The 20,777-nt window shown below is 40.2% G+C and overlaps 1 protein-coding gene across 4 annotated transcripts in view; it reads right to left on the bottom strand.

Annotated features, from left to right (window-relative positions):
• The window catches only part of LRATD2 (LRAT domain containing 2), a 590,601-nt gene that overhangs the window by 73,647 nt on the left and 496,177 nt on the right, over positions 1 to 20,777 (bottom strand). For all 4 annotated transcript variants that reach the window (XR_014236256.1, XR_014236257.1, XR_014236258.1 and 1 more), the window contains one exon: positions 9,232 to 9,421. The gene's annotated coding sequence lies outside the window, so the exon portion shown is untranslated. The remainder of the gene's footprint in view (positions 1 to 9,231; positions 9,422 to 20,777) is intronic.

Genomic DNA, 20,777 nt, shown 5'->3' with positions numbered 1-20,777 from the left:
CGTTGCTGACATTGACATTTCCTGATATGCTGTAGCAATGCCTTATTCCCTTTAAAATTACCTGATAATGAATTGAATACCAATAGCTTTCACTATTCTAAGTCATTAAGTCTAGACTCCATTCTTAAAACAGTAATGATTTCATTTTTAAAGACTTTGCTCATCTATCTCTAGTCCTCCCATCCCCATGTGTTGTGTAAATATAGATACTACTCAGGTACTTCCTTCCTTCTACTAGATACTGGAGGGAAAAAAAGTAACAAGATTAATACAAGCATTTATATTCAAAGACGGAAGACAGACAAAGCATTTCATAGGTAGCCCTTAGGAAGGTTTCTTAGTTTCAATAGAAATTTTCCTCTTCAATATCTCGTGTCTAGTGTCTGGCCTGGAGATGTTTTGGGAGGTCTTTGTTTCTCAGCTTCTGAAATCAACAGTGATTTCTGAGTGCATGACCTGTGGTTACTGATGCCCAGTTTCTTAGCTGACTCATGACCCAGTCAGGCAGAAATCAAAAAACAGAGCCTTCTTGGTAGCTGAGTACAGGGCTGCTTTCTAAAGCTGTTATTCCAATAAATTATTTCCTAAAACTGGGTCCAAATGTGAAATTTAACCCACTATGAAGACTGCACTGACCCATTTAGCAAAGTTCCCAACTCCTCTTAGCTGCCTAAAATATCCTTTTCTATTTTATTCTAATGATGTGACTGGTTTGTTTTTTGAACCCTTATAAAATCCTGGACATCTAGAGTGGTGCAGCACCGAAGTAATTTGTACCCCACTCATTAGCAATGTGATCAATTAGCCAAACATTCTACAAAAATCATAGGATAAGGGAAACTCTTCTTCATTTATTCATTTAATATTTTGGTGCTTCCCATTTTAGGACCTCTGTCTGGGTACATTCTTTAGCAGCAATAAGAATTATTAGTAAGTTGTCATTCTCATTCTTACTCATAGATGAGGAAACTGAAGCTTAGGGCGTTAAAGAAAATTCTGCAAGATTTTGCAGTTCACAGTGGAAGAGTTGACACACAAACCCAGGTCTGTATGTCCACAGGGACAGCTTTTCCACTTCTCATACATTTAATCTGCTTGAAAAATCAGGCTGGTGTGCAGAATATAATTCATATTTCATATTTAGATTCCAGGTGCCTTTACCAGGGAGTCATATCTATTCATTACAGCAGGTCTGACAGGACTTGAAAAAATATAGATGTTTGTCTGAATTAGTTTGTGTCTTTGAAGAAAATGCATTTCCTTAATAGTATTACAAAGCATAATTTTTCATGAAGTAGAAGTTTCCATCATCCAACTAGTCCTCTTTATGAGGTTTTAAAAAATGTGTGGGTATGTGTGTTTTGTTTCCCACAAACACACACTTTAGTCCAATCTTGAAATTTAAATGTTTCCCCTGAACTTTTCTTTTTAGGATAAAAAGAAATCTCATTCTCAGAAGATATTGGCTTAACAAGTTGGTTTCCAGTTTAAATTTATCTAGTAGTTGGCCATGCAACTTTGACAAAGACAGTTAACTCCTGGAGCCTCAGTCTCTTTACCTGTGAAATGGGAATTATGGCCATATTACTGTCCTACTTTTTTTCCTCATGGAAATAAAGGTTTATAATGGGTTTGACAGAGCCGATACTTTCCCCCTGGAAATGAATCCTAGTTTCTTATTGAGTACGTTGTCCTCTCTTGACCTCTGTCGCCTGCTATTCAACAGTGATAGACAAATTACCTGCTCATATAACCTCTTATCATGCCTGTTGTTAATATCTACAGCATTCTCTTCATCATGGAGCATCCAGAACCCTCTCCTCTTTATTTAATTTTCTAGAAATATCAGAATATATATACCACTAGGATTTTGCATGTAATCTGAGAAAGAGAAAACCTTACAGAAGTCTGAGTTGTGCCAGCTTTCAGGAAGCTGCTATAATGGTCACTGTAGACTGACCACAAGGTGGCAGCCTCCCAGAACATTAGGGCCAAGCAGAAGTCCAGAGCAATTGCTTTGGTGGCTGATCTTGCATTCACAGCTCAGCCATAGCGAGGTCAATGTCTGCCAAGGTGTAGCTGCCAAGAAAGAGGTCCATCAGGCAAAAGTCTAGAAAACCACTTCTTGACAGTATTTTCTAAAAAGCAGTAATGACACCACTTTTCCATTTTAGAGTGCCATAGGCTTTCAGAATGCTTTATTCCACTTAAGAATCTAAATCCTAAGGTAGTTAAAAAAGGGAAGGTGATGTCTTCCTTATATTTTCCTATTGTTTAAAGTCATTATTTCTCAACCTTGACTGTACATTAGAATATCCTGGGGAACTTTTAAATCAATCTGTGGGGCAGCGTCCCAGAGACTGATTTTTAAAAGCACCCCAGGTAGTTGTAAAGTGCACTCAGATTTGGAAACCATCTTTTCAAGTCCTCTCAATTTATTCATTCATTCACTCACCATTTATTGCATACTTTTTCACGTCAGTTTTCAGCAAGGTGATGGTGATGATGTAAAGTGAGATTCTACAATTGCCCTCAAAGACCATGCAAGTTAGTAATTCAATTCCATGGAATTCAATTCAGCAAACATTTAGCAAGTTCCTACTACGACAGATACTATGCTGGATACAAAGGAGGCTGAGATGACAGCAATTCCTGCTGTTCAGCATTTGCATTCAAGTGGGAAGTGTGTACAAATAATTATATGAGGCAGAATTTGGTGTTATTAATGTCTCACCTTTCTATAACATTTCACAGTAACACAAAGCCTTTTCATCCACCCGTATAACTTGAAGCTCATTCAATAATTCTTGAGACTGGAAAGCAACTAGCTAACATTATCTGAAGTTCAAAGAGGAGATTGAGGGCTTCCCTGGTGGCGCAGTGGTTAAGAGTCTGCCTGCCGATGCAGGGGACACGGGTTCGAGTCCTGGTCTAGGAGGATCCCACATGCCGCGGAGCGACTGGGCCCGTGAGCCACAACTGCTGAGCCTGTGCGTCTGGAGCCTGTGCTCCGCAACAAGAGAGGCCACGGTAGTGAGAGGCCCGCGCACCGCGATGAAGGGTGGCCCCCGCTTGCCGCAACTGGAGAGAGCCCTCGCACAGAGACGAAGACCCAACACAACCAAAAATAAATAAATAAATAAATAAATAAATATATATTTAAAAGTATTCAGTTTAAAAAAAAGAAAAAAAGAGGAGACTGACATGCTTTGCCAATAAGAAGCAGAATAAGTCCTGAAACCCACGTCTATGGATTCCGAGGTCAGTGCTCACTGCATCATTCCATGCTATTTTGTGGGGCTCAGCAAAGAGTGTTGATTTTCACTGCAAGAGTAAAGGTATTTGTCCAAGGATGTATTTGTGCATTTGTCTGGGGAATTTTATTTCCTGCAGAGTAAATAGAGGACCATTTCTGTCCATTTATTTTCTGGGCTTCTTCCTCTGCCCAGTCAGGGGCCTCATCTGATGCTGTCTTCATGCTCATATCCTTTTTATAAATGATCTCCTACTTTCACCAAATTTCTGATCTCTAAAATTGTTCTGGATGTCTATTGTCTTGAAGGGAAAACTGAAAATATTTAGTTCCATCAGCAGATCTGCTTGTCACAAGCTTCTGTCAATCACAGAAAGGTTTAATTCGGTTACTGGAAATTAGTCCAAATGTATATAAAGGAGAAGCCAGAGAAGTCTCATTTTCAGAGATCTCCACTCTGTTAGCTAATAAAGTGTTAAGCCAAATGCCATCCGGATTGGGACTGGCACATAAGGTAGTGGTTGAAGAACATGTTTTAGGAATTAGCCTTATGGCTCATTTGGGGAGTTGACTCTTAAGGGAATGAGGTGTGGGTGAATATCCTCTTCATCTGCAGAATCAAAATGATACTAGCATCCTTCAGGGTCAATAAACATAGCAAGATATTCCCAGGGTCATTGTTTCATTTTTCTGTAAGAGCAAAGAATCCACTAAGTGGATTCCCAGAGGACCCATGGCCTTTTCATTGCACAGAAGACTTTGCTACTGAAAATTCCACTGTGAGATTGTGGAATTAGCTATCCTTTCTTTAAAGGCTTGGCACTGTTCGCATTGTTGAGATTTAGATGCCAAAGCCTAAGAGAAACACTAAAAAAATGAGTACATTAAGACATTCATGTGATGAGGAATCTGAACATCATTTTAGAGAGGAACAGTTGATGGGCTGTAAAGTTTTAGGCTGAAGAAGCAAAGACCCAGAAATGCAAATGGAAGCATGAGAAATCTTCAAACATGCAGACATCTATTTGCACAAGTGGGGCTGTGTTCAGTCTCTCTAGCTCGAGAGAGAAGGACAGTGACCAGGGGTGGAAGGGACAAAGGGGCAAATTTCAAATCACCCTGTTATGGAAGAACATTAAAATTATTAAGCAGTAGAAGCAGTTGCTTCATAAAACCCTTCTTTTCAGAGATGTTGTGTTAGGAATGTGGAAGTAGGGATTTCTCAGCTGGGTAAGAAGTTGGTTTTAATGAACTTTTCTGGGAATGTTAACAGTTCTGGATAGCCACCTGAAGGTTAATCCTCATGTCCTAATTATGCTCATTATATTGTCTACGTCACTGAACTTTGCTCTCTCAGGTGGGGGAAAATAGTTCACTGATATCAAAAATTAGCCGTGAATGTGAAGTGGACAGGTAATCCATTACCCACACTTCTAGGCATAGAGGAAACTCAACAAGTCACTGTTAAATGAGTATATGAGCACGAGTTATGCCACCAGGAAGGATTAAAGGGAGAGGACTCTGGTAGGGTTGTCCCAGTTCACAAGTACAGACAGGACTGACACGGACCTTCGGGGAGAGAAAATGCTGAGACTAAGCTGTGGGGTGCTGAGTACCAGGGCACAGACCTAGTCATGGCTCCTGCCATCTGGAAGCTCCCCACTGAGATGCTCATATCTCTTGGGTTTTCATCACAGTGCGTCTGCAAGTTTCACTTAAGGAAACAGAGACTCAGAAGTGGGAGCGGAAGTGTGGGAAAGGCCTATTGGTTGGAAAGGGGTTACACTGACTCTGCCCAGCTCCAGAAAAAGACAATGACCAAAGGTGGACATTTCAAGGGGACCAGGTTTCCGTATAATCACTTGGTGGAAGAACTTAAAAGCTATTGGACAGTGGAAGCAGCTGCTTCGCAAAGCTTCCTGTTTGTAGAAATATTTAAAAACAGCTTATCACTTCATGGAAGAGGGTTCATCAAAATTTGTTTACTACTGAGGTAAGAATTTAGATTAAATGAACTCTTACATTGGGTAGGAAGTTGGATAAAATGTGTTTTCCTGAGACTTCAAGAACTGCAACATACTTTGTTCATTCATTCAACATGGCCTGAAAAAAAAGAGTCTCCCAGTCCACACATATCTAAGGATCCTTATTCCACTGTTGATACCCAAAGTGTTTGTCTATACTATTACTTCCGCTGGGAGCAGTGTTTTGTTTATGTCTGAACCTGTAGCACAGAAGACACTGCCTTCTATAGAGTAGATTTACAATAAATGTTTGTTGAGCAAATAGCAAATTAACTTTGTTGATTTTAGGGTTTGAACATGGACTGAATTTCTTTTGTGTACTAAGTATGCCTACTTGGCATGAATATCACTGGCTAATATTTCTCAAGCGCTTGTTATTGCCCAGGTGCCAGGCTTAATGCCTACATGCATTGTCTCATTCAAACCCTACAAACACATCTATTGAAAAAATCATGCAGGGAATTCCCTGGTGGTCCAGTGGTTAAGACTCTGTGCTTTCACTGCTGAGGTCCTGGGTTCCATCCCTGGTCAGGAAACTAAGATCCCGCAAGCTGCAAGGTGTGGCCAAAAAAAAAAAAGGCTGAAAATTTTTTAAAAAATCATGAAGATGCAATCATCACACTGATCACACTGTTTTTACTAATGAGGAAACTGAGGCACAAAGAGGCTAAGTAGCTCCCCAATGGTTCATAGAGAGTAATTAGATGATGCAGGATTGAAATTTAGGTTGTATGACTTCCAAGCCAGCATGGTTCAACAGAGCACGCTACCTCCAGTGAAGGAGTGATCATTATCAATCATTAATATGGCAGTATGTGTTTAAAACATAGCTAACAATTATTGAATGCTTTCTACATGTGAGGCACTAAGTATCTGCTCACTTAATCCTCAAAGCAGCCTCATAATGTAGGTATTATTATTGTGCTCACTTTATAGATAAGGCACAGGATCTAGAATTTTTGGATCTAAGTTTATCAAACCCTAAAGCTTATCCTCTCAATATTGTGTGGTCTTATTTCCTCTTTTGTGATACTGAAGAGACAAATAATGAATCCTCTTCCATGAAGTGTATGTGTTGCTCTAAGAAAATTGTATTTGGTTTGACCTGGAACTAGACCTCAAACTAAACTAGGGTTTAGAGGCAGCTTAGAAGGTGGCAAAGAAACTCATCATAAAGGCAGTGGTTATGGAAAAAACTAAGAATTTAGGATCAAGTAGAGATGATTTCAGGACCTGGATCACCATTTTACTAGCTATGGGATCTTGGAAGACACTTAACCTTTCCACGCCTTAGTTTCATCATCTCTAAAATGGGGATGATTATTATCCCAACCTCATAGCGTTGGTTAAAAGCTAACATCCACAAAGCACTGCATTTCACGCCTGACTCACTCTGCTGTTGCTTCTCCTCCCCATTCCTCATCCTCTCGTCTTCCTTCTTTTCCCTTTTATTCTTCCTCTTTCTGTTCCTCTTTATTCTCCCCTTTCTTCGTCTCCACTGTCTTATTGTTATTCAAAAATTTTTAATGGAGATTAAATTAGTACATACAAGATATAATTCACTCCTTTTTTCATATTTTCTTTTGATTTCGTAAAATTTGATTTTACGAAAATTTGATTTTCGTATTTTTCTTTGATTTCGTAAAATCTTTTGATTTTTTCACCGAATCAAAAGCAGTCATTCCAGAAATAATTCTAGACCTTATAGTTGGGTTGAAACCAAAAGCTGTGAACCATGTTCTAATAAAATATGTGTGGCTTTAGGGAAAGAGGCATATTTCTCCCTCCTCCCCCAATGGTTTAGTATGTTTGTGATCAAAAGCCTTCTTGCATAGAAAAAGGGACAGGGCTGACACGTACAAGAGTGTACGTCTGCCCGAGACAGCATTTCAGGGTGGGAAGGTCTCAGGAGCAGCTGGGATGTGAGACATGGCAGATCAGGAGGAAGCCAAGAATTCACCACACTAACTTATACATCACCTGGGCAAGTCACTTATTAAGAAAAAAATCCTTCTCCCCTTTCCTGGGTATCCCTCCTGGATGCTTCTATGTTGAGATCTTCAAATTGTAGTTCAAAGATGCTAAGCAGGAAGAGGATTTGCCATTTCATTACTTGGCCTTTCTTTCTCTCTCTCTCTCAGTGAGGACTTGTGCAGCCTCCTCCTGGGGTATTGTGGGGAAGATGAATTAGCTAATATTGGTAAAAGGCCTTTGATGATGACTGCTAAGCGTTTGTACCGTGTAATTGCCATTTTTCCCAAGAAAATGTTCATATTGTTACTAATTAGGCATTGTTGAAGCACCTCATGCCCTATTATTTTACAGTTGTCGTGCAATTGACTGGCAGCAGGACCATTTCAAATGACATTTGTTGCCCATTTCCCTGGTTTAATTTTTGGAAATTTTATGGGAAGCCTGGGCATTGTTTCTTATTCACCGCAACTTAAATAATTAACAACGTAAATATGGCTTTGGGTGGTGAGATTGTAAACACTGAGAGTTTTTTAGAGATTTTAATTAAGAACACTATGGCACCGAACTCCATGTGGAAGCTTATTATAGCACCTAAGCACTCTGAGCGCTTCTGCTCTGTGGGTCTGTGGCTCTCGTGCCTGAGTGTCTGTGCACGTGTGTGGGCCTGTGTGTGTATGTGTGTATTTACATGTGTGCATGTGCAAGTGCATAGGTTTTGTGACCAATAGTGTAATATGAGATACAAGGACGAGAGCAAAGTCCTTCTTTGGCTCAGCCTTCTCTAAGGCATACACTAGAGAAGCTGATTAATGAAACTTTCTCCATTTTCTTACTATAACCGAGAGATTTTGAGTTGGCTCAAACCAAGCATCATTTGTTAAACGTCTACTATGTTATTATGTACTGGACTAGATGAGTTTCATGGTTTCTTTAAGCTTTACAACAAGTCAATGAGGTCTCTCACACTGACAAAATGAAGGTTCAGAGAGGTTAAGTAAGGTGTCCAACGTCACACAGCTAGTAATAGATGAAGACAAGACTTAAACCCAAGTCTGCCGACCCTGGAGCCTGGGCCCCTTCCATTCTCTCTCGCAAACAAAATTGTGGAGCTTTCGATCTGGCAGTGAGTCTGGGCACTCCAAAGGCTAACTTGTGTTTTCTCCAGAAGCCTTGCAGCCTCACCTGTCTAAATGCATCTTCTCTCCTGTATCTGTATTACTGTCTATCACTTCTCATAGTCTGACTTTTAGCTGTGTACCAGCTGGGATGACAGTGTAATATGATGGTGATGAAAGCACGGGCTTTAGAGACACCTGGATTATATTTCTCACTCTACCTTTTCCCATCTGGGTCATCTCAGACAAGTGTCAGCACCTAAGCTTCATATTGTTGGTGTGAAGATGAAAGTGAAAGTAAATATTGAAAGTGCTTAGAAGGTTTCATGGCACATAGAAAGCACACAGTACATAGTGGTTGGATGGATGGATGGATGTTTTGGGGGTCAGGTTGGGCTACCCCAAATTAGGCCACAATGGCAAACTGATTACTTTGAATTGAAATTGCTTGAGAAACAGCCGATGTGTGCTGCAAAAGGAAGGGAAAGAGAGAGAGGCTTTAGGAAAGCAATAACATACTTTCCCAGCCTTGAAATGTCCTACAACCTAAGAAGCTGTACAAACGTGCAGGTGGCCGTGTCTCGTCTCTGCAGAGTTGGCCCCTGCAGGGTTGATCGGCATAATCGTCGGCACACGCACTTACAGGATGCCAGCTTCATGACACATGAGCTCATGCAGGCACCGTAGCCCCCACGAGGCTTCTCTCCGTGGCAGGGCTGGTCCAGGCGTCACCCCGTCTCCCTCACTGACCCTGCCTGCTGGAAGAGGCAGGGCTGCACGCTAACCATCTCCTGTGTGTGTGTGTGTGTGTGTGTGTGTGTGTGTGTGTGTGTGTGTGTGTGTGTGTTTTACTATTTGCTCTTACCTGCTTGGGTGTCCTCAGGATTTGTGTGTCTGCAACAGGCACAGACGATTCTCAGGGCTCCTCCTAACTAAATGTGAGAGCAGAGTCACTTGGTTTGCAAGCAGAATGAAGTGGGCGTGAGGCATGTTTCCATCGCTTGTTGGCAACAGGCAGGCTACTGAACTAGTCTGGGTTTTGGTTGTTTTATCACCTGCAAAATGGAGTGGGGGGAATAATAATCATTCCACATTGTGAGGATCAAATGGGAGAATGATATCACTCAAAATGAATGCGTTCAGATAAAACTGTCACTTATTGGGCACATACCAAAGACTGGGTGGTGCTGGAAAGATTATCTACATTATCTTAATCAATTGACACTACAATCCCCTTTTGTGCAGTTGAAGAAACAGAGACTCATGGAGATGACTTAACTTGCTGGAGATTACCCAGCTATTAAGCCTAGGCTGAGTCCTGATATCTAGTTTCATATGGGTTAGAGGTTGCTTGGGCCTCAGAGAGGGCAAGTTAGTGCTTACCTAGTAGGTGGGGTAACTAGATGTCTAAGCCTCTGCCAGCAGAGAGGTTCCTGATCTGGGGGGCTTGGCGAGGACCTCTACTGGCTGAATTTCATATGCTGGTGTGCATGCAGTGAGGTTGGAGGTCGGGAGGAAGAAGGATCTGCGTTTCATTATTTGTCACTCCCTGGGTGCATTGGGTGTTGCTTGTTTCATGCCACTGCTGTGTGAACGTCCTCCTGTGGCTTCCCAGGGCCTCTGCACGAAGACCCTGGCGCTCTCAGATGTTGCGTGGCCCGCCTCTGCTTCCTGCTACAAACTCGAGTCACCTCCACCCTGCGCCTCGCCGTGGGGCGGACACACCCTGCAGCTTCGGAGCCTGCTCCCTCTTGTCTCTGCAAGTGCTGCTTCTTCTGACTAGAACTCTGTCTGTATCACTCTTGTGTCATCAACGAAAGCTATTTCATCCTTGGGGGCTCTCAGCCCAAGCCTTTCCTTCTCGAGGCAGGCTACCCCAGGGCCAGCTCAGCTTCCTGCGTGAATCACTAATACTTGCCTTCCTTTCCTTCAGAATGCCTCACTCTGCAGCTGTACCTTGTCTAATGGATCAGTTGATTAATATTTGTCTCTCCTCGCAAGAGGGAGGAGATATGGGGATATATGTATATGTATAGCTGATTCACTTTGTTATAAAGCAGAAACTAACACACCATTGTAAAGCAATTATACTCCAATAAAGATGTTAAAAAATATATATATTTGTCTCTCCTTTTAGATTTAAGCTCCATGAGAGGGGGGACAACATAGCATGACTGGCACAGAACTTAGATACCTTCTAATCACAGATACCTACTATGTAAATATTCTCTAAATCCCTCTCTAAATCCTATTCAGTCTCCAATTTGTGAAACTAGCATGTAGTAGATGCTAAATAAATATTTGTGATGCACTCCCCCAAAACAGTCTTCTATTCCTTCCGATCACTAACTTAGTTCATATCTACACATTCCTTAATTGGTCAAATGATCAGTAACGACTAAATGGAGGAAGGAAGGAATGGATATAATTGGTATCTATACACTTAACTGTTAGCAAAGCTTGAGTTTCAATGAGTGTTTGTCATTATTTTGCAGGGTTTCAACCTCTGGAAGAGAATTCAGGAGCTGGTCTGCCTACCTAATCAGGAGCTCATGTCCATACATACGTCCAGAGCGATTCTTTTTGTGTGTGTGTGGGGGGGGGGCAGTGTTAAGCATGGACTTTGGAACCAGACTGCCTGCATCTAAAGCCTGACTGCACCATTTATTAGCTCTGTGAATTTAAATGAGTTTTTTGACTCAGTTTTACCATCTGTAAATGGGGATAATAACAGTACTTATATGGGAGGGTTGTCGTGAAGATTAAATAATTCAACATTTATTTTACAAAGTGCTTAGAACAGTTCCTGACTTATAGTTCATGCTATATAAGTACTGACTATTATTTTATATATTTGTTTACGAGGTAAATCACGTTATGCCTTTTCATGTGCCAGCCCCTAAAACCACTTCCTTCCTAAGTCTCCTACCATTTCTCTCATAGTTCTGGCTTCTTCCTGCCTCCCTCTGACCTGAGTTGCTATAATCTGACCATTTGCTGATCCTACTTGGATTATGATAATATTGAAACCGTGCACCTCAGATTGGGACTTGACACCCCGTGCCAGGACTCGAACCCGGCCAAAACCCAGATTGGGACTTGAACCCACGCAGCCGGGACTCTAACCTGGCCAAAACCCACAGTCTTCCAACTGAGATCACACACCTGGTTTCAGGACTTAATGAAGCTCAGGTTCTTGAAGTCTCATTGCAGAAAGAATTCAGTGAGAGACAAAGTGATAGGTAAGAAGTGGATTTATTTAGACAGAAACACACTCCACAGAGTGCGGGCCATCTCAGAAGGTGAGAAAGGCACCAGGGTATGGGGTTGCCAGTTTTTATAGGGGTGGGTAATTTCATAGGCTAATGAGTGGGAGGAGTATTCCAGCTGTTTCAGGAAGGGGCAGGGATTTCCAGGAATTGGGCCACCACCCACTTTTTTCATCCTTATGGTCAGTCTTGGAACTGTCATGGCGCCTGTGGGTGTGTCATTTAGCTTGCTGATGTTACAGTGAGCGTACACTGAGGCTCAAGGTCTAGTGGAAGTTGACTTGTCAGCCATCTTGGACCCATTTGGTTCTAATCAGTTTATGTCATGTCCTTGGGCTATGTCATTCTTTCAAAGGTTGTGCCCTGCCCCCTTCCCTCCTGTTTCAATTTTTTTTTTTCTGTGATTTCCATTGAAAAGGAAATTTCCTTTAATTTCAAAACTCAAATTTCAATTTCAAATTCAATTTCAATTTCATGGTTATTTCCATTGAAATTTCTCCACTGGTGGGAAGTCTCAATTATACCTGATCTCTGTCTCAGGAAAATTTGGTTCAACAGGTTCAATCTACTAGAAGGAGCAGTGCTAGGGAGGGGAGAGAGCTTGAGAAGGGTGGCTGCTGGAGTGGGTAAACACAGTTCAGCTCCACCTGTGCTGCCTGGAGTTGGAAGTTCCAATGTTAGTTTTTGGGCCCATTAATTCTCCCCTTTCTCATCTCTCAATGGACTCCCTGGCTAGCAAGCTGATATTAAAAAAAAAAAAAGAATGTTAATGAAATGTCACTGTAAGATGGGCTGCCAGGGCAATTTAAAAACAGAACTAGTGAAAGTGGGGGGGTGGGATGAATTGGGAGATTGGGATTGACATATATACACTAATTTGTATAAAATTACAAAGAACCTGCTGTATAAAAAGAACCTGCTGTATAAAAGAACCTGCTGTATAAAATAAAAGAACCTGCTGTATAAAAAAATAATAAAGTAAAAGAACCTGCTGTATAAAAAAAGAACCTGCTGTATAAAAACCTGCTGTATAAATAAAAATAAAATAAAATAAGAACCTGCTGTATAAAAAAATAAAATAAAATTCAAAAAACCAAAACAGAACTAGCTATTAAGGGTCTCTAGAGGCATAGAGGTTTGAAACTAAAGTCTGATCTGGTTAAGGCAGAAAATATTGTCTGGTGTAGAGGACAAAACCCAGAGTCTAGAGAGTAAGTTGTGAACCCAGGATCCACCACTTAAGACTCTGGTGACCTTGAGGGAAGTCCCTTCCTCTCTCTGGACCTCCTCATCTGTTAAAGGAAATAATAATTCAATCATTTATTCAACAAATATTGGTCGAGCTCCTATTATGGTCTAGGCACTGCTGGACTAGATAAACTTTCAGCTAGTTTTACAGTTGAACCATCCTGTGAAAAACATCTGTGAAACTTCAAATATGATGAACTTGAGGGTAGGGGCAGAGTGGACTGCCTTGTTTTAATCTGAGTAAGAGATAGCATAAGAAGTGGCACATTATATGCACTCTGGACATATTTGGTGATCTTTTCAAAGATCAAATTTTTGCCTTTCTTACTTTCTGTGAAGTTTGTGTACTATTTTATTGATTTAGGTTTTCATATTTATTAGTTCCTTCCTTCTATTTACTTTGGGTTTACTGTGCTCTTCTTTTTCTAACCTTTTATAATGGAAACACAAAGCATTGATTCTTAGTTGTTGTTGTTGTTGTTTTTGTTTTGCCATTTATGGAAGATGCCAGGAATCAGAGGACATCACCACTATCCAGTGAGAAGAATTATTAAGGTGTATAATTAACCAGGATCAAATCGAGGTTTTAGCAATGGAGGAACCAACAGATACCACCTTGGTTTGATATTATATTAAACCTGGACATATTTGGGCCTTTGGGTCTTTTTAAAGTCTCTTGAACATTTAAAAATAGAAATAAATTCTACAAAAGAAAACCAAAACAATCAGAGGACCTGCTTTCAAAAAATAATGTGGGAAGGATACTCAAGTAGAAGCTACAAAGTTTTAGTGATTATTTCTGGTATCTCATTTTTCATCATTTGCGGACAGATGGTCATTTATGATTCTTAGCTTTTTTTTTTTTTTGGTCTACATATAAGTATTTAAATTTGCAAATTTTCCTCTACCACTGCTTTAGCCACTTCCTAAAATTTTACCTTTTCTTTACCTTTCTTTATGCCTTTTTATCATTATGATATGTTGCCGTTTCATTTTGACTGTTTGAAATATTTAAATGTCCTTTGTGATTTCTTCTGTGACCCATGTGGTATTTAGAAGTGTGTTGTTTAATTTCCAAATATTTGCATACTTTTATTTTATTTTTAATGATTGAATTCTTTTTTTTTTTAACAGATCTTTATTGGAGTATAATTGCTTCACAATGCTGTGTTAGTTTCTGCTGTATAACAAAGTGAATCAGCTGTAAGTATATATATATCCCCTTATCCCCTCCCTCTTGCATCTCCCTCCCACCCTCCCTAACCCACCCCTCTAGGTGGTCACAAAGCACCAAGCTGATCTCCCTGTGCTATGCGGCTGCTGCCCACTAGCTAACTATTTTACATAGTTAGTGTAGTGTAATGTATATATGTCAATGTTACTCACTTCGCCCCAGCTTTCCCCTCCCCCTGACTCGTGTCCTCAAGTCCATTCTCTATGTCTACATCTTTATTTCTGTCCTGCCACTAGGTTCATCAGTGCCATTTTTTTTTTTTTTTTTAGATTCCATATATATGTGTTAGCATACGTTATTTGTTTTTCTCTTTCTGACTTACTTCACTCTGTATGACAGACTCTGGGTCCATCCACCTCACTACAAATAACTCAGTTTCCTTTCTTTTTATGGCTGAGTAATATTCCATTGTATGTATGTGCCACATCTTCTTTATCCATTCATCTGTCAATGGACACTTAGGTTGCTTCCATGTCCTGGCTACTATAAATAGAGCTGCAGTGAACATTGTAGTACATGACTCTTTTTGAATTATGGTTTTCTCAGGGTATATGCCCAGTAGTGGGATTGCTGGGTCGTATGGTAGTTCTATTTTTAGTTTTTTAAGGAACCTCCATACTGTTCTCCATAGTGGCTGCATCAATTTGCATTCCCACCAACAGTTATTGAATTCTAATTTGCCTCCTCTGTACTCACAAACAGTCTGTAAGCCCTGTGGTATTTCCTTTCAGCTCTGGAAGAGACTCACTTTACATGTGTGCAGTCCAGCCCTGGGGAGGGATCCATGGAGATTTCCCCTGTGGCTTTCTGGGGACTCCGTCTGCACAGGGCCTTCTCTTTGGTATACTGCCCTGCAAATTTCAGTGGCTTTAACAGCCTTCAGCACTAATCTCTGCCTCCTCAGCCCAGCAAGACTGCTGTTCTCTCCATGGGCTTTATTTCCGGTGACATGTGGCAGCCCTGAACGTTCCTCAAGGCAGAAGGCTGGGAAAGCACTGAGCTCACCACATGTGTTTTCTTTTTGGCTGGCATTACAGTTCCACACTGGCCCTGTCCCTCCACAGCCCGCAGCTCTCCCAGTTCTCCTCCGAAGATGCTTCATGTATCTCGTCCAGTCTTATGGTTGTTTACAGGAGGGGGGACAGGGAGCAGTCTAGGACCCGTACTCTGTGATGGTCAAACCCAAACATTGCTTTTTAATTTAACCCTATTTAGTTACCAATATTAACGTCAGAAAGGGGTTTTGGAAATTTAGGTTTTAAAATGCATGTTTAAAAATGTAACAGAATTGACTTATTTTATTTTTATCAGGGGTTCTAACTTGATTTTCCTTTGCATTTCTAATAGCAATTTCATTCCGTTTATAACCTTCAGAGGGAAAAATTATTGAGTCATTTCTATCTCAATGTGTGAGCTTCCGTCACTCTGAGCAACTAAACTGGATCTGAATTGCTGTAGAAAACCTCTTTCCGGCAATACCTGAGCGGTGCTTTTTACTTGATCCTTTTAAAAGATAACGCAAAGAACCAGTTGAGAATGACTAATTTAATATATAAGATCAGCTATGAATGGCTTGCTAATTGGTTTACTTAAGCACAATGATATGCCATCTCAGAGTACCAATGATATCCTGATGTAGGTATAACATAACTGGTTGATACCTCCCATACCTCTTCACTTAGGTGATGGTGAACCCTTCAGTAATATATTAAGGGCAGTATTGCTCTCTTGCTCTCGCCTGGATGTTCTTACTGATGCATGTCTGATTCTGATTCTGATTTTGCTGAATCACTTCTGTGTTTCATACTTGTCTATGACAGATACGTCAGATATTTTTGTTTCATAAAAGTCATTACCTTATCTCTGTGCTGAAGATCTAACTCCAGAGAATTTTCAAACTCTTTGTCCATAATTCCTCCTATACCCATTATGAGCAGAGGCTTCATTTATTGCATTTCTTTTAGCCATTCTTTTTCCTACTGCCTACTGCACACAACTATGAAAATGCTGAAAATTGAGGGTTCCCCCCGATCCAGAGTACATTCTGCAAAATTATATTGGAAAAGCTCCTTGTTATCTGGGAATAGTGTCTTCTCTCTGCAGCAAGGAGAGGGGTTTAGGCTGTTTGCCTTTGATGAAAAGAAAAAAAAATCCAGGTTTCATGCTATCTGAAAAAAGTCTGCTTCACTGGGTCAAAAGTTATTTACCCTATACTAATTCCTGTGTCACACTGTTAAAATAATTCCTAGCTGTAACCATCTCAGGTTTTTCCCTTTCGTTATTTCATGCTCATTTAAGATGGTACAAATGAACTTCATAATATCGTTTTTGGATGTTTGAAAGCTTTTCTTTTTCTTTTTAAATTTTTTTTTTTTTTTTAGTACTTATTTTTGGCTGTGTTGGGTCTTCGTTTCTGTGCGAGGGCTTTCTCTAGTTGCGGCAAGCGGGGGCCACTCTTCATCACAGTGCGCGGGCCTCTCACTGTCGCCGCCTCTCTTGTTGCGGTGTACAAGCTCCAGACGCGCAGGCTCAGTAGTTGTGGCTCACGGGCCTAATTGCTCCGCGGCATGTGGGATCTTCCCAGACCAGGGCTCGAACCCGTGTCCCCTGCATTAGCAGGCAGATTCTCAACCACTGCACCACCAGGGAAGCCCGAAAGCTTTTCTTTTTCTAATGGTTCTTTCATATGTTTCAAAAAGATAAGACTACTGGAGCAGTGAATTCTGGGTAGATGAGATATTATTCTGTCTTCCACTCACTTGTATGGATTCATTAATCAGTTATAATTTAAAATCATAAATGCCACTATTTGGGCAGAACTAATTATGCTTTATACTCTGGAGGGTACAAAATAAGCAAAATCCCTGCCCTCAAGTTGCTCAAAACAAACATGGAAAGCCCAGGCACAGTTATATGACAATTCAAATTTCTTTTAAAATGGCAAAAATAAAGGAAATTTCTTAAAAAACAAATGATTGAGCAGGTAATGTGGATAACTCAGAGAAGGAACTGAGGATTGGAGCAGGCTGAGAAATCTTTTTACAGAAAGACAGTATTGTCAAGGAAAGTTTGTCCAACCTCTGTATACTTACTGTAGTCCTAAAATATCTTGATGCTTAAACCCATGATTGTACTTATATGTAAAGATTTAGAAATATTCTTTGCAGGTTTAGAAATGTTCTTTGAAATATTCATACAACAAGCTGTGCTGTCTAATTTGATATTCTACCTCTTCATTTAATATATAACCCACCATCCCTGTGCTTGGCTCTCATTTTCTCAATAGAGAAACTCATCTGCTTTCTTAAGCCCAAATCCTCCACTTCTGTTATTGCCTTCTCACTTGTGATGCAGCTAGCAATGGGACCGGCTCCATATTCTATTTCCGAAAAATGTCACAGGCCAATATGGATCTCTACGCACAAGTCATAAGTGAATGAGGAACAGCAGACTAGGAAGAGCATCTCCAAACGCAACCAAAACTATGATTGAATTGTACACGGCCCCTTGGAACTAAATAGTTGCAAATATAGTTCTGTATGTTATAGCTCTGAGGTCAGACCTGAGCTTCTTTCCTCCAGGTTTGCCCACAGAGATGATACATGGGGAATTTAAGGAAGAAACGTCAAACAAAAAGGAAGACTTGCAGCCATATTAAAGAAAAGCTCTCCCTGTTTTTAGCTGGAGGGATCACCTTCTAATTGCATCCTTTTACTTTCTCATATATAATATAACCCCCCTTTTCTTGGAAAATGACACTGAAGCAGTTGATTTTGCTTTCATCAATCAAGGTGACCCAATCCATTTGGTTTTCAAGGGGCATAATAATACATTTATAACAATAAATCAGGTGCAAAGACTAAAATGTAGTTCTGCAGTCATGAGTAGGGGAAGAAACGCGTGCACTTCTGGACGTTTGTGTTCTCTAGACAGAGGCTAATCACCGGAGCTAGGACTTAATGCCTCAGCATCCATATCTCTTTGGGAACACTCTCTATTCTTGTTTGAAAGCATAGACTGAGAAACGAAACTTAAGCTCCTTTTACAAAGCCCTATTTAATCAGGCCTCTTGCTTATCTGCAGCCATAAGCTAGCCTCCCCAGAGCTGAAACTTACTTTGTTTGCTGGGCGATAGAAATGTTTACCCTCCCACTTCCCTCTTCACAGGGATGTGGCTCAGGAACTGCAACACACTGCATCTTAAATGCTATTTCTAGAAATAGCTTCTCCATCCCAAGGTTAAATTACTATTCACTTTATTCTTTTCTTTAGCTACTTGGATAAAAAATGTTGAATCTTTTTGAGTGAAATAAGGTTGTAATTCTATTCCTTGCAATCCATTAGTCAGTTGATCCACTAACATTTGCTGAGTACTTTCCCGAACTGGTGGGACATCTTTATCAGATGTAACACCTTTGTGTATACTTGAGACTGAACTTGGACTTTCCAGTCTGCACCAGTATTTGTCTATTGGTCCCCATACCTGCACCACAGTTTTAATACTTTGAGTTCAGTTTCTTAACCTCAGCACTATTGGCATATTGGGCTGGATAATTCTTTGTTGTCCAGGGAAGTCTTGTGCACTGCAGGATGTTCAGCTGCATCCTTGGCCTTTACCTACTGAGATCAGCAGCACGTCCCCCATCCTCAACCCAGCTCAGTAGTAACAAGCAAAAATGTCTCAAAGTCATTATCAAATATCCTGTGGGGGAAAAAACTACCCCCAGTTGAGAAGTCTGTTTTAGCTTAATCATACGTTTTATATTAGATAGGATAAACCAATTCTTATTCTTCCTTTATCCCCCCTCATCAGATCTCAGCTATTCTCATACATTTATTATTCTATTTAAATTTTAGACTCATTTTGCAAATATATTTACTTTATATATTATTTGGGGGGGAATGGTATTTACAAATTTTAATTATCCAATACAAATATATTTCCATTTATACCATTTTTTTACATGCCAATTTGCAATTGGTCATATGTCTATTAGTAAAAATATTTTCAATTTGCCCTCCTTGTTTAATTCACATTATTACCCATGGGGCATGTAAATAAATTATTATTTACATCTCATAGATGAGACTCAGATGTTGATCAGAAGAAGGTAGAACCCAAGGCTATCGACTTGGATTCTAGGGCCTCTTCTTTCACCCTCTGCCTCATCTGAAGATATAAAATTGGAAAACAAGACAGGGAAGATATAAAAGATAGTGTGAGATATTTCCTACATTTAAAAGAAGAGTTGAAAACAAAATTTTATTTTTCAACGTGAGGGAAGATTTTCCTCACAGTTTGGAATATCCTAGCTTTCGTGCTTTCCCTCCTGGGCCAAAATCCCATAAATTTTCTTTAACGGATTTCCAGCTCAGTTTTGCAAACTCAAGAGATATACGCAGTTTGAATAAATTTGAAGATTGCCCCTTTACTAGCGATGCTTGAGGGAAACTCTGAGGCATTGGTATCCCATTCATTTGAATAGGACTCTGATATTTTTGTTTAGAAGAGCAACAGTGGGTAATAACAAGGTAAATTATATGGTCACAAACTGAAAGTCATTATGATCCTAAGACTTTTGACCTCCCCCCTCTCTTTCTCTCTCTGCCTAGATCCTAGGAAAGGAGGAATAACTTGGACAACAAAATCACTGTGCCCTTAGATTTTCTGACAAAAATTCACTCCATAAATATTACCAGTGCATGATCATGAAGAAGAGATTAGTTTCTTTTCCTTCTGCCTCAGGATGTGTCTATAAGGGACTTAGTTTGCTAAAGTAGGATGTGGAAGATTAGGAGGTGTCACAAACAGTAGTGTACCTTGCCCATTGAGGCAGGGCAAGCTTGGGTGGACAGATCAGCTGGAGAGGAGGGAAGATGGTCCAGGCCATATGACAATATAGCATCTGAGAACATGTAACAGACTACAGGGAAGGTCTAGACTAATGGCTGGGGTTAGATAGGATATAAACTCAACACAAGTTAACAAGAGCATGCCAAGAGAAAATGATTGAAAATCCAGTGGTCTAGCAGCATCAGGGGAAACTGTTCACAAGTAACCAGGTTCCAGTCTCTGAGCTAAGTTCAAGAGCAGAGAGGGAAAGGAGTTAGGAAGGACTAAGGATAATATGACAGAACACTAATTAGAGTTTTATAGGAACCACATGATTGAAAGGAGAAACTGGCTCAAGGAACGTGTCAAAGACTCAATTACCTGCCATGGAGAATGAGATCCCAGATCAGTAGCCAATATCTCTTTATTCTCTATCTCTATGTGCTGGATGGACTTGCTTTCATTACACCACAGGAGAGGGTTTATGCATTAAATTGACAAATGATTTTTGAGCATCTACAATGTGTGTACTGGGTGATGGGAATTTAGTAGACAAAATAGAAAAACATCCTCCTGTCATGCAGTTTATATTCTAATAAAGGGAGAGAGACAAGAAACATACTAAATTGATAAAATATGCAGTATGTTTGAAGGTAATAAGTGATATGAAAAAAATGGTGTAGGGTAAAAAGGATTAAGAGTGCTGAATGTCAAATCAAAATAAATACGGATTTAGATAAACAGAGACTTTATTTAAAATGATTATTCTAATAGGGAGAATATTTTGATCCCAGAAGTCGGCAAATATCACAAAATTAAACCAAAAA

This window comes from Balaenoptera borealis (genome assembly GCF_965194805.1).
Source record: "Balaenoptera borealis genome assembly, chromosome: 17".
Taxonomy (NCBI): Eukaryota; Metazoa; Chordata; class Mammalia; order Artiodactyla; family Balaenopteridae; genus Balaenoptera; species Balaenoptera borealis.
Note: the sequence above shows the minus strand (reverse complement) of the source record. Positions and strands in the feature narration are given on the sequence as shown.